We start from the raw sequence: 11,274 nt of genomic DNA, 5'->3' as shown, positions 1-11,274 counted from the left end.
TGCTCTGAAACTAAAAATACAGATATGAGAAACTATCATCATTATTATTGAACCAGTCTTTCCCATTCCCTGGGGTCTAAAAGATCCTCCTTCTCAAATGCTCCCTCCATCTGTCTGTTCTCTCTGCCCTTCATTTCCATGTTTGCTGAGACCCCTCCCCTTGGTTCTAGTCCAAATCTTGGAAGCTGCCAATGCCTGCTGGATGCCCCTGGCACTTTCCACAGTAATGTTCTCCTGGACACTGGAGGATGGAACATTTTGACAAAGTGATCCATAAACCAGCTGTGTCCTGATTGCTGCTGGGTCCAGATGGGATCAAACAATCGTGTGACCATGTGGTCCACTTAGGGGAGCCTAGGCCACCTGGAGGCCAGGGAAACAAACAGGAGCACATCATCGGCTCACAACTCTCCCCAACAAAGGGGCAGAGATTCGGTAGCCCAGGGGCAGAGAGGAATTTGGCTCAGTCTCAAAATAAATAACTGAATAAAAATCCACAGGCCCCTGGAAACTCACTGCCCTCATTCAGCCAGTAATTTGAGTATGATTCCTATTTTCAGTTGCATCTTTGGTGGGGAGACTGAGACAGTGTGGAATTGATTTTTAGAGTCTGACTGTCTGTTAATAGATAGTGTGATGAAATGAGAGTTATCTTTTGCAGTCAAAGATGCTGTCGCCACTGCAGTTACTCTCTGGCTGGAGGAAGAGGACAAAGAGAGCAGTGCCTGACTGCTGTATGATGAGATCTACTCTGCTAGGTTTCAATTTGTCTGGCTAGCATTCCAGAGGACCCCTCAGATAAGTGGCCACCAGCAACTTTATTGGGGAATGTAACAGTCAAAAGCAATGGCTCTGGGGTAGCCTGAGCTCATCTCTGGCACTTTCTAGTTCCATGATCTTATGCAAGTTATATGACTAAGCATCAATTTTTTCACCGGAAAAGTGAATATAATAATTATAACTACTTTATAAGCTTGTTGGTCTAAGAAACAAATGTCTGGTTACGTATGGGTACAAAATATTCCAATTTTAATAAGGAAATTTATCAGCCTACAAAACAAATAGTTATAGGGAAGAAAATTCCAGGAATTTTTAATGGAATGATCCAAAAATGTCATCAGGAACCTAGGTTCTTTTCATATTTTCATTCTGCCACCCTTGTTATGTTGGATCTGTTCTCATGCAAAGTGCCACTATGGTCATAGGGTTGTCACAGTCCCGACACTACAGCCAGGTGTAACACTTCCAGAGGGAAAAGAGAAGCGCCCTCTGCCTTATGTCTCTTGTCAAGAAATCTTTCTCAGATGCCTCTCTCTTCACCTTCTCCTTTATCTCATTGGCCAAGATTATGTTTCCTGCCCTCACTTACTTTGTAAGCTATCGACTTACTAGGGATATGTTACCATGATTGACTTGCCCCTTCAGGTCAGCTTCCTTGAAACACAGGCCTTCACAGTTCCAAAGCAGGAAGAAAGGACCATAGGGTTGAGTAAGGAACCAACTGTGGGATGCAGCACGTAAAACACTGAGCACAGAGTCAGGTGTTTAGTGAGTCCATGTTCAACGTTCAAAGCTAGCTGTTTAACGTAAGTGTCTGAATTTTGACATCTTAATATGAACTGCTAGGCCTCCAGTAGACATGGTGATCTCTTTCAATCCTTCCAGAACCCCAGCATGTTCTCCTACTTAAATACACTTGCCTTATAAAAGCACATTTTCTTAAACTATGCAAAATGTTAAAGAATGCTATTTTTAATTTATGTTATTTATTTCTAAAATTATATTGAGGCAGTTAACCTAATTAAATACAATCAAAGAAAGCCATATTGATATAAGATACTCTAAAGAATTATTTAGGAGAACATAAACATATAAGCACGTTTGATACAAATCATAACAATTTTCAATTTTTGCCCTTTGTGATTAATTAACCAAATTTCTATGTACAGAAATGCAAAGAGCCCTCCTTTCTAATTTGTCTTGAATTTTTCTTGGCTTACATTGTGCTTGTGCTTGTCCATGCTGCAGTGCCCATCTCCTAACTCAGCCAGATTTTCATCAGCTTCCTGGGACTGGCTTTCTTTTATCTAATTAAAGAGTCGGTGTTGCCAGTTTCTCTATCTTTTCTTCTATCACTTTGGATTTGCTTGGCTATAACCACCTAACAATAACTATGCTCACGAGGGAGGGTTGTCTTCTCTAAGCACCACTCTGTCAGGTTCTTTATTTGTTTTTATTTTTTGAAATGAAGTAAGTATATATAATTGAAAAAATGTATATTCTGATATTTTCTGTCCTTCAGCTCTCTGAGAAATCAAGGTGGGTTTCTCCACTTAATTTTTTTTTCTTCCAGATATCCAGGCAAAAGGAAGATCACAGCCTATAATTACAACGTGTGTGCTGTCTCTTCCTTTTGTGATATCTGGTCAACATTGGACAGTGATGACAGAGTGGGAAGTGAGGCAGGAGACCCAGAACTAGCCTGTGAACATTGTTGTTGCATCTGCTTTGTGTGGGTCCAGCACCTCCTTAACCCAGGCCCAGACCTCAGAGATGGGTCATCAGGTGAGCCTGCAATGACCTGTGGGGGTTGGGGAGACCCCTCTTAGGAGTGAAGTGTTTCCCCTCATCATACCTGCCCTGCAGGGGACACAGAAACCATGGGCTAGGTAGCTAGAAAACCCATCTGGATGGTAATGACAGAAAATTATAGAACAGCTGTGAATCTCTCCCTGTCCCACTCCCCACCATCACCCCTCAGACAGGGTCTGACAAGCCACTTTCATAATCAGGCTCGTTAAACTAGGAGGGTTCGATTTTATGAACCTGCTTAATTTAATTTTTAATTGCATGTAGATTCAAATTATACCTTTTGGTTTTCATAATGGATGTTTCCCTTCTCTTTCAGAAGAGATAAAATAGCCTAGGTCCCCAGGGCAGCATGGAAGGAGAGGTGCTACCTTGTATTCATTCAGATATTTAGGGGTAATTTGGTCCAGACTAGCAGTACTTTCAAACCGTACTGTTCTTAACCTGTTTTGGACAGATCAATCATACTTCTCCACTTAAGGCCATTAGATTAGGGACCTCCTCCCCAATAAAATGCACTAGTGAGAATCAATTCTTAACCCTTGGAAATTTTTTATTAAATATAACCTAAATGTCTCACTATGAAAGATGATTATTCTTGCATTTTAGCAGGAGAGAATTGGCCCCAACTGCTACTTCCTACTGAAGATTTGAAAGTGTGGGCTGCATTCCTATGTGAAAACCCCAGCGTTAAGTAAAGAGAAACAATTCCAATAGCCATCACTGCTATAAGAGGCCTTTGTCTTATCTGAAGAATATCTTTCCAAAAGCTCTATCTCCTACCTCATTGCCTCCCTCAATTTCTAGGTGGGAGGGGAATAAGGAGATCATTATAGGAAAGGGAAACTCAGGCATAGAAATAACATAATGCATTTTGCTGCTGGAGGTATTAACAAAATCTCATTTTAGCACAAAGCCCTCCTTTTAGACCAGGTTAAGGGTGAAAGAAAGCAGCTGCACAGGTATAGATGCACACCTATTTAAAGAGATTAAGAAATAAGAAAACAAGTCCATCTTAAACAACTGAGTGAAAGATTCAATAATTAAGCTTTGAGTAAAGATGATGCTGGCATGGGAGCTTAGCAATAACAACTTCTTGGAATAGGTGAGCTGCAAGGGGTTTCCCCATGGGGGAAAGAAAGAGGTAGTCTAGGCCTAAAACAGATGCAGAAGGCCAACTCTGTTTCCTCGGGCACTGGAAAGGGGATAGAGTGATGCAGGCATCTTATATAGCCCTGGAGAGTAGACATTCTCATAGAGGCAGCTGACATCCCAACAGTAGGTCAAGCACATCTTTTGTCCAACTTTCAATCTTTGGACCATGGGCCACAAAGTTTACACCAAAGGAGAAGTGAGCCAACGAATGGGAAGGCAGTCCAGGGAAGAAAGATTCAGCAAGGAAGAAAAAAAAAGCAAATGCAGCACATTCTCAATGACCCCTAAGGGATCAGGGTCCTGAATCTTTTACCCATGGCTTCTTGTTTTTGAGGTGGGGTTTCTTCCTCCTCCTGGGGCAGGAGGGGTCAGGGGTCTTGCTAGAGCATTTGCTTCTCAGTGTGAAATGGCTTCTTCTTTATTCCTCTCTCCAATCCTCTCTCTCCCCCTATATTCAGCTCTCTCCTCCCAGACTGCATTCCAAGCCCACAGCTTAGAGTGGTGCCAGAGAAGCACGTGGGCCTGCACACTGGCTTGTCTTCAGAGTCATTTTCTATATTTATTTCTTTTCCTCCCTTCCTCTCTTCCTCCTCTTCTCCAATATCTTCCTCCTCCTTTTCCTTCTTTCTTTGTTCTTCTTCCTCACCACCTCTCCTCTTTGCAAAGATCGCAAACCTCTTTTTGTTCATGTCATTTCTTCTGCTTGAAATTCCACCAGTATGCCACTAAATCATATACACTTATGATTAAAGCCCACTTCAAATCTCTCTCAAGTTTTTACAGTTTACTTTTTACTTGTCCTCTGAACCCCTGCACTAATGATATCTTTTTCAATAGCTGAGTGTTAGAAGTTGCGGTGTTTGTGCCAAACCTCCCTCCCTGGGTGTAAGCACCTTAAGAACAAGGTCAATTTTCACTAGTCTTCCTCTTGGGCATCTGGTGCACAGCGAAGCACGATGTAGGGACTGAATCCTCTGGAACAGAATTGTCCTTCCTGAATTTCAGAATATTTCTCTGCTGGACAGTTCCCTGCCTCTCTTGCCAATTTTGTCATTGGGCATAATCCCTTAGAAGTGCGTAGTCATTGCATCTCTTGACTCTGAGAAGAGAGACATGCAAGCAAAGCACTGAAATGAAACTCTCTTGGGTCCCTGGACTCTCAGGGGATCAATTTAACTTACTTTTTCGCTAGCCTTTTTCTTTTCCTATCTATAGTCTCTCCCAACCAAAGAAGAACAAAGATCAAATATGATAAAATGAAGAGGTCTCTTTTTTCCTAAAGGCTTCCAGAAACCAGAATGCCAGAACTGGTAAAATCTTTTAGTTATCATTTAGTCCAAATGGCACAGTTTATACATGAGGAAGCTAAGGCTCAACATGGCCAGAAGATTCACCCAGGATCCCTCAGGACGGTCAACATCAACACTGACACAGCACACACCAGTCTCTGTCATAGAATGCTCTCTCTTGCTGCATCCTCCAGTGGAGACACATTGTCACCTGGGGGCTCCCCTGTTTCAGCTTCACCCTGTTCTCCACGACTTTCCCTCTCAGCTCATGGTCACCTAATAAGCACAAGATATTTTCATCCTTGTAAGTATGTTACTGAGAGCAAACAGCTCCTAGTGGCCCCTTCTCGAATCTTGGGTTCTAATGAGGACAGATACTTAACCACAGAAATAAATCTCCATCTTCTGATTCTGGCCTTTGGCAGCTGTCCTGCAGGGGAGCTACCTTGGGACCCACTTAACCATGGAACATATTGTATATATAGTATTATATATTTTATAATGGTATTGTGGTGCCTACTGCCTCCTTCTTTAGTCAACTTAGATGGAGATTGCTGGTTCCAATTCCTCAAACACTAAGGCACTAGGAAAGAAGGTCTCTTTGGAAAGGAAGCCCTCTGAAATCATGGGAATGCACTGAGCTGCCTACATGAGCAGCTGAAGGGCTGCAGACTGTGATTACCTCAGCAAGAAGCCAGCAGTGGGATGATGGTATCTATGGTCTGCCTCCTCTCCCAGCCCGGGGTCACCATTTTGATAATCACTATGGTGCCATGCATCAGTGCCCACTCTGTTCCCCAGGAACCTGTGCACAGAGCCCCTCTTAGGCACCAGTGGGGAGGATTCCACTTCAGCAGGAGGAACGGCTCACTGGGGAGTCCAGAGAACAGTCAGAACTAGTTCCAAAGCTGAATCCACAAAGGGAAATAGAGCCACCAAATTTTAACCCCAGACTTGTGATGCTCTCCTCTCTGCCTCCTCGTTCACTGTGTACTAAGCCCCATCAATAGCTACTCTCCAGGCCAGAGCCAGGAACGAGCCAAGCTTCACACAGTACAAGGGGGTGTTGCCCCTAGTTCATGTTGAGGATGAGAGAGGGAAGACAAAGCAATAGCAGCAGTGGCCTAAACTCCTAGACACTTTGGTCAGTAGCCATCTTATTCAAATAATCCTGTGGGCTGAGGAGGTGAGGGCAGGAATGGAGGGCAAGGCTTCCATTATACCCTGGGCAAATCTTCAGGGGTCACAAATGATTCAAAGTGGGACTCCACTGAGATCTCAGGGGTGAGAAAGGGAGGAGAATAGAGCAGGAAGTGCACTGAACCTAGAGGTAGGTGATTAAATTCAAACCCTACTCTTTCACTTATAACATGATTTAGGAGAGGTTGTTTAACCTCTCTGAGCCTTAGTTGCCACATCTGTAAAATAGAGGCAAACCACATAGAGTTTGTTATAACCATTAAATTGAAAAAGCTTACTTTAAACTGCTCAGCATAGTGCCTGGTTTTAAGTAGTCACTCAATATACATTAGTCCCCTCCTTCCTTTCAGCTTAGAAGGCTTCTGACCTGTGTATTTTTCCTATCTGGCAAGCACAGTCTACATACTTCTGCAGCTCACTACAAACTGGACCCCAAGGAGCACTTTCCCGTTGACTTCCCTGACACAAGCTCACAGAGCCAAGATGATGGTAAATTGTCAGCTTTTCAACATCCTCATGTCCAGAAATCTCTCCTTCTCTGAGGTTGAGGAGGAGGCTTCCAGTTGGGACCCAAGTCACATCTTATCCCTGGTTCTCTAAGATTTTGAATGGGCAGGCACCAGAGGGACTCAAAGGCCAGAGAACATAGGGCTTGGACAATCTCTCCTCCTTTCTGGTCCCCTCTCTCCTCATTCTCAACACTAAGCCAAAGGTAGAACAAAGAACTGAGTAGATCTCTCTAGGGACTTTGGGTCTCTTGCTATATGCGTGGAATGTTCTTATGTGGCAGTTAGGGCCCTCTGCAATGTAGTTCAGCCTTTATTTCTCATCAGCACTGGTCTCCAGCTACCTCACATACATGCAAACTCTAGACCACTGATAAGGCACACCACATATCCCAGACTCTCCAATATCTGTGTCTTTACCCTGCCTGTGCCCTCAGTCTGGGATGCCCTTTCTGTCTTCTGTACCCCCTGAAATTCTTAATTCACAAGTCCCTTTCTCTTCTCTGTTCCCCCAAATTAGCAATGAAAGCACCTTCCTGAACACATCAGTATTATTGCCTACACTGCAAATATAATATTCATTGACTTTACCTCTTTACTCATCCAAAAATATTTTCTGTGAGCTAGATATGATTTTAGTTGTGCACAAATCTCTACAGTTCTCCACTGGCAGCTAGCATCCTTGTTCATCTCTACACCCTCACCTCTCAGCACAGGGCCCATCAGATAGGAGGTGTTCAGTAAATGGGTAGAATACATTTTACTCCAGTGAGCTCACTCTGGGCCATTTGTATGTTTGGCAAGTTTCTTTTTATCTTTAGTGGGGCTCAGGGCTACAAGTCCTACCATTACACCCAACTTGTGAAAACCACACACTCTGGAAGCCTCACAGAGAGAACTCAGAGTGAGTAACATCCTCAAAGAATGATGTTTTTATTAGAGCAGGCACTGGGGTATTTCCATGAAAATGAGAAGCGACTGGATCTTGATAATGGCATAAATACTTTCTTGTTCCTTAAGGGTCAGACCCAACATTGATTGCACTGCTCAGTATAGGAGTCTTTGCCCCCCAAAAAGCAAATGCCTTGATGTGTCCAAATAATAGTGCATGTGGTTCTAGACAGGTAAGGAAGAAGCCCTGAGCTGGGAGTCACCTGCACCCCATGTGGGCTGGGGTGAGCCATCTCATCTCTGATGGGCAGGTTCCTCATGTATCAGACGAGGGCCCTTCTTGCTGCTTCCAGGCCTTTCCTCTCAATTATTCCAGACCTTTCCTCTTTTATTATTTCTTCCTTATGTTGCAAAGAATTGTTTGCTAGACTTTTTTATGGCTTTGTCTCCCATTTTTTTTAACAAGTCTGTGGATATTATAAGTGCCCATTAGAGTTGCTGATTGGTATGAGATAACCACACCAAGTTGCTATAATTAAGATAAAATTAGAGACTTGTTGTTTCAGTTAGCCTTTGCAGCCTTAATATAGATCTAAGCACAATTTTTATTAGTCTTTTTGAAATATTGGCAAGAGATACCAGAATTCCCATTGTTATAAAAGGCCCAAAGGGAACCCCTGGGTGAAGGCCCTCCCGGAAATCTTCATCCTCTAGCTCAGAGTGTGCTTGGCTGCAGCATGTAGGGCTGGTGAGGCAGAGACAGGGAAGAGGTGGGCAGGGAAGAGGCTCTGAGGTGTGCAGCCTGACTTCCTACTTATGTTCCCCCAGATAAGGACTTGTTACAAGGGAAGTGAGAGAGCCTTGTCTTGTGACATCGTCATTTCAGCTTTCTTGTGAGCCCTTGAGGGAGGTCCCTGCTTGTGACTCACAGCCCTAGTCCTCCAAAAGCTACTGAAGCAGAGGAGCTACCTCCTCTACTTCTGTCTTCTCTCCTTTCCCCAAGCCTCTGCTTCTCAGGTGATTCTCCAAGCATAGTAAGCTCAGAGCCACAGAACCTCAGAGCTGGGAGAATGTCAAAGGAACATAGGGCCTCCCTGCTAATTTTAGAGATGGGGAACCCGAGGCCCAGAGAAGTGAGGTGACGTGTCCAGGTCACACACTTTGCTAGACATGAAGCCAAAGCTGGAGTTGAAGTCTCCAGCTATGGTCAAAGGTCTGAGCAATGCACCGACCACTGTCAAGAGTAGCCTGGGCTCAACATTGGACCTGATATCCAAGGTCTCAAAGCTGCAGACCTGGAATAAGCCACCAGATGGCAAGTGGCAGACAAGTACCTGCAGATCCAGCACCCCTTGTACTAGACTCATCTCCATTACCCTAACTTTGCTGCATGAGCACATTGGCACAGACTCCAAACCAAAGGTTAGAGAAATCATAGTCCCATTGTTCTCTCACTCAACAGAAATGCACTGGGAACCAACTCCATACATGGCATAATGCCAAGTCCAGAGACACAAAGTCAAGAGACCCAGGTCTGGTGGAGGACAGACACACATCCAGCCCCTTGTAGAGCTCGGTGTGAGTGAAAGTATTTCTCAAGCACATGCACAAGGGTTTGATGGCTGGAGTGAAGGGGGAAGGGAAAGCCTAGGAAGGCTCCAGAAGGGAATACCTGAGCCAAGTCTTTGAGGATGACTAGGAGATGACCAAAAAGAAAAGGTGAAGGGCCTCCCAAGCAGAAGAAAGGTTTGGGAATGAGAAGCTACATGGTTTGGGAGGTCCCTCCTGGCAGCTCACCTTGCTGGAAGGTGTGTCCAAGGAAACTGTGAGTGGCAGGAGATCGTGGAGCTGGGCTACACGAGCCTCACAATCTTCTTTTCAGAACAGGAACTCTGTCTTTAGGCAACAGGGAGCTATTGAAGGATTTTACACAGGAAGTTACCGAGTTCAGATCTGCATTTTAGCTAAATTACTTTGGCAGCAGAAAGAGGATGAATTGTTGATTGATTAGACCTTCAGGGCCAAGATATAAGGATGCACTGGGGTAATGAAAGCCAGAGGGGAAAAAAAAAGTAAGTTCTGGTTTCCAACCCAATGTCCCAATGCTCCCCAAGAAAATGGGGTGGCAGAAGGTAACTGTATGCCAGCTGAGGGGAAAGCAAACTCCTTATCCACTCAGATTACCCAGGTAAAGCAGCTGTAGAGCCCTGCTCCAGGGTCCTGGCTTCGGGCAGTGCTGTTTCACAAGAAGCTCCTCTGCCCATCTCCATCTGTGTGTCTGGATGGGCAAATGGGCATAGGCTCTATCCATGCCTCTTCCCACCCTCCCAGATCGGGCACCAACAAGACACACAGAGAAGACACCTCTAGGGGCCCAGGTTCCTCAGGATCCCTCACAGTTAAACAAAGAATGCCCTGTGGGAGTCTTGTCCAAACAGGCAAAGCTTGGGCTTTCTCGCACAGGTTAACAAATCTAACCCTCTACAAAGTTACTCTGTTTACAAAGTAGAAAATGCTAGAGCTGAAGATCTACAGTCTACTAGCTGCCAAAAACAGAGATCCCCAACAAAAAGCTGAGGAGGAAGAAAGCAGGGACGAGTCTTACTCCATCCCTATAAAAATCTCTGCCTGTCCCTTCATATACACTTCCATGGAGAGAGGCCAAAAAGGCCGCCGACCTCATGTTAACAGTGCGTATCTCTCAATGAAAGGATTCTGTGATTTTTATTTTCTTCATTGTATCTTTTGGCACTTTCTTTTATAACAGCTTGGAAAAAGAAATGATTTATATAGAAAACAACGCTATGTTCTTCCTATAAAGTTTAAGGTTTATTTTAATTCCTTGTACCTGGGAAATGCTTTCTCAGGTCTAGGCATGAGACTTTCTACTATGAGAGCCTCCTATGGCAGTCCCCACTGAGGACAAGGCTCCCACCAGACAGAAGACACCCAGGGAGGTGGGAGTTCTCCTTCCATTTAGCTGCATGTATAGCCCACCCACAACTGCACAATCCCCAGCTTCCTTTCTTCCCACAGCCAGAATCATGGCCTTCTAAGCCTCAGTATGCTCCCCATATGGCATGTCCAGGTCCTGCCTGCAGCCTGCCAAGCTAGCCAGAGCTCAGCCGGAGGATGTTTGTCCTCAGCCCCTCTGCACTGTCTGTTCCGTGAGATTGGAGAGATAGTCTGTGAGGAGCAGTATGCCCCTAGTGCTGAAGCCCAGGTCATCACAATGCTCCTTAGTGGTGGGGATGGGGGTGGAGGTGGGAGGGTCCCCATGGTCTTTGTGCCAACTTCCATGAAAAAAGCCTCCGACTCCCTGAGGTAAAGGCAGCTGTCAGTTCTTTCTTGACCTTCTGGTGCATTACAAAATGGTTCTCCATATGGGGACCTCCTTACATACCAGGCAGGCTACCTGCTCAGAGCCATGGTGGAGAGAAAAGACAGAAGATGATTTTTGTGGTACTTTAAATGGAATAAAATATTTTAAAAGCCTAGCCCAATATCTGTTACATAATGGCTGAGTAAATGGAAACTGTTACTGCATTTACTACTATTACTATCATCCTCATTATTATTACACATTCATTAGTAACTAGTTTGAGCCAGGATCCAAACACAGGTATTCTGATAGCCAAGCCCTT

Source organism: Pteropus medius, unplaced genomic scaffold (assembly GCF_902729225.1).
Source record: "Pteropus medius unplaced genomic scaffold, Ma_sr-lr_union100, whole genome shotgun sequence".
Taxonomy (NCBI): Eukaryota; Metazoa; Chordata; class Mammalia; order Chiroptera; family Pteropodidae; genus Pteropus; species Pteropus medius.
Note: the sequence above shows the minus strand (reverse complement) of the source record.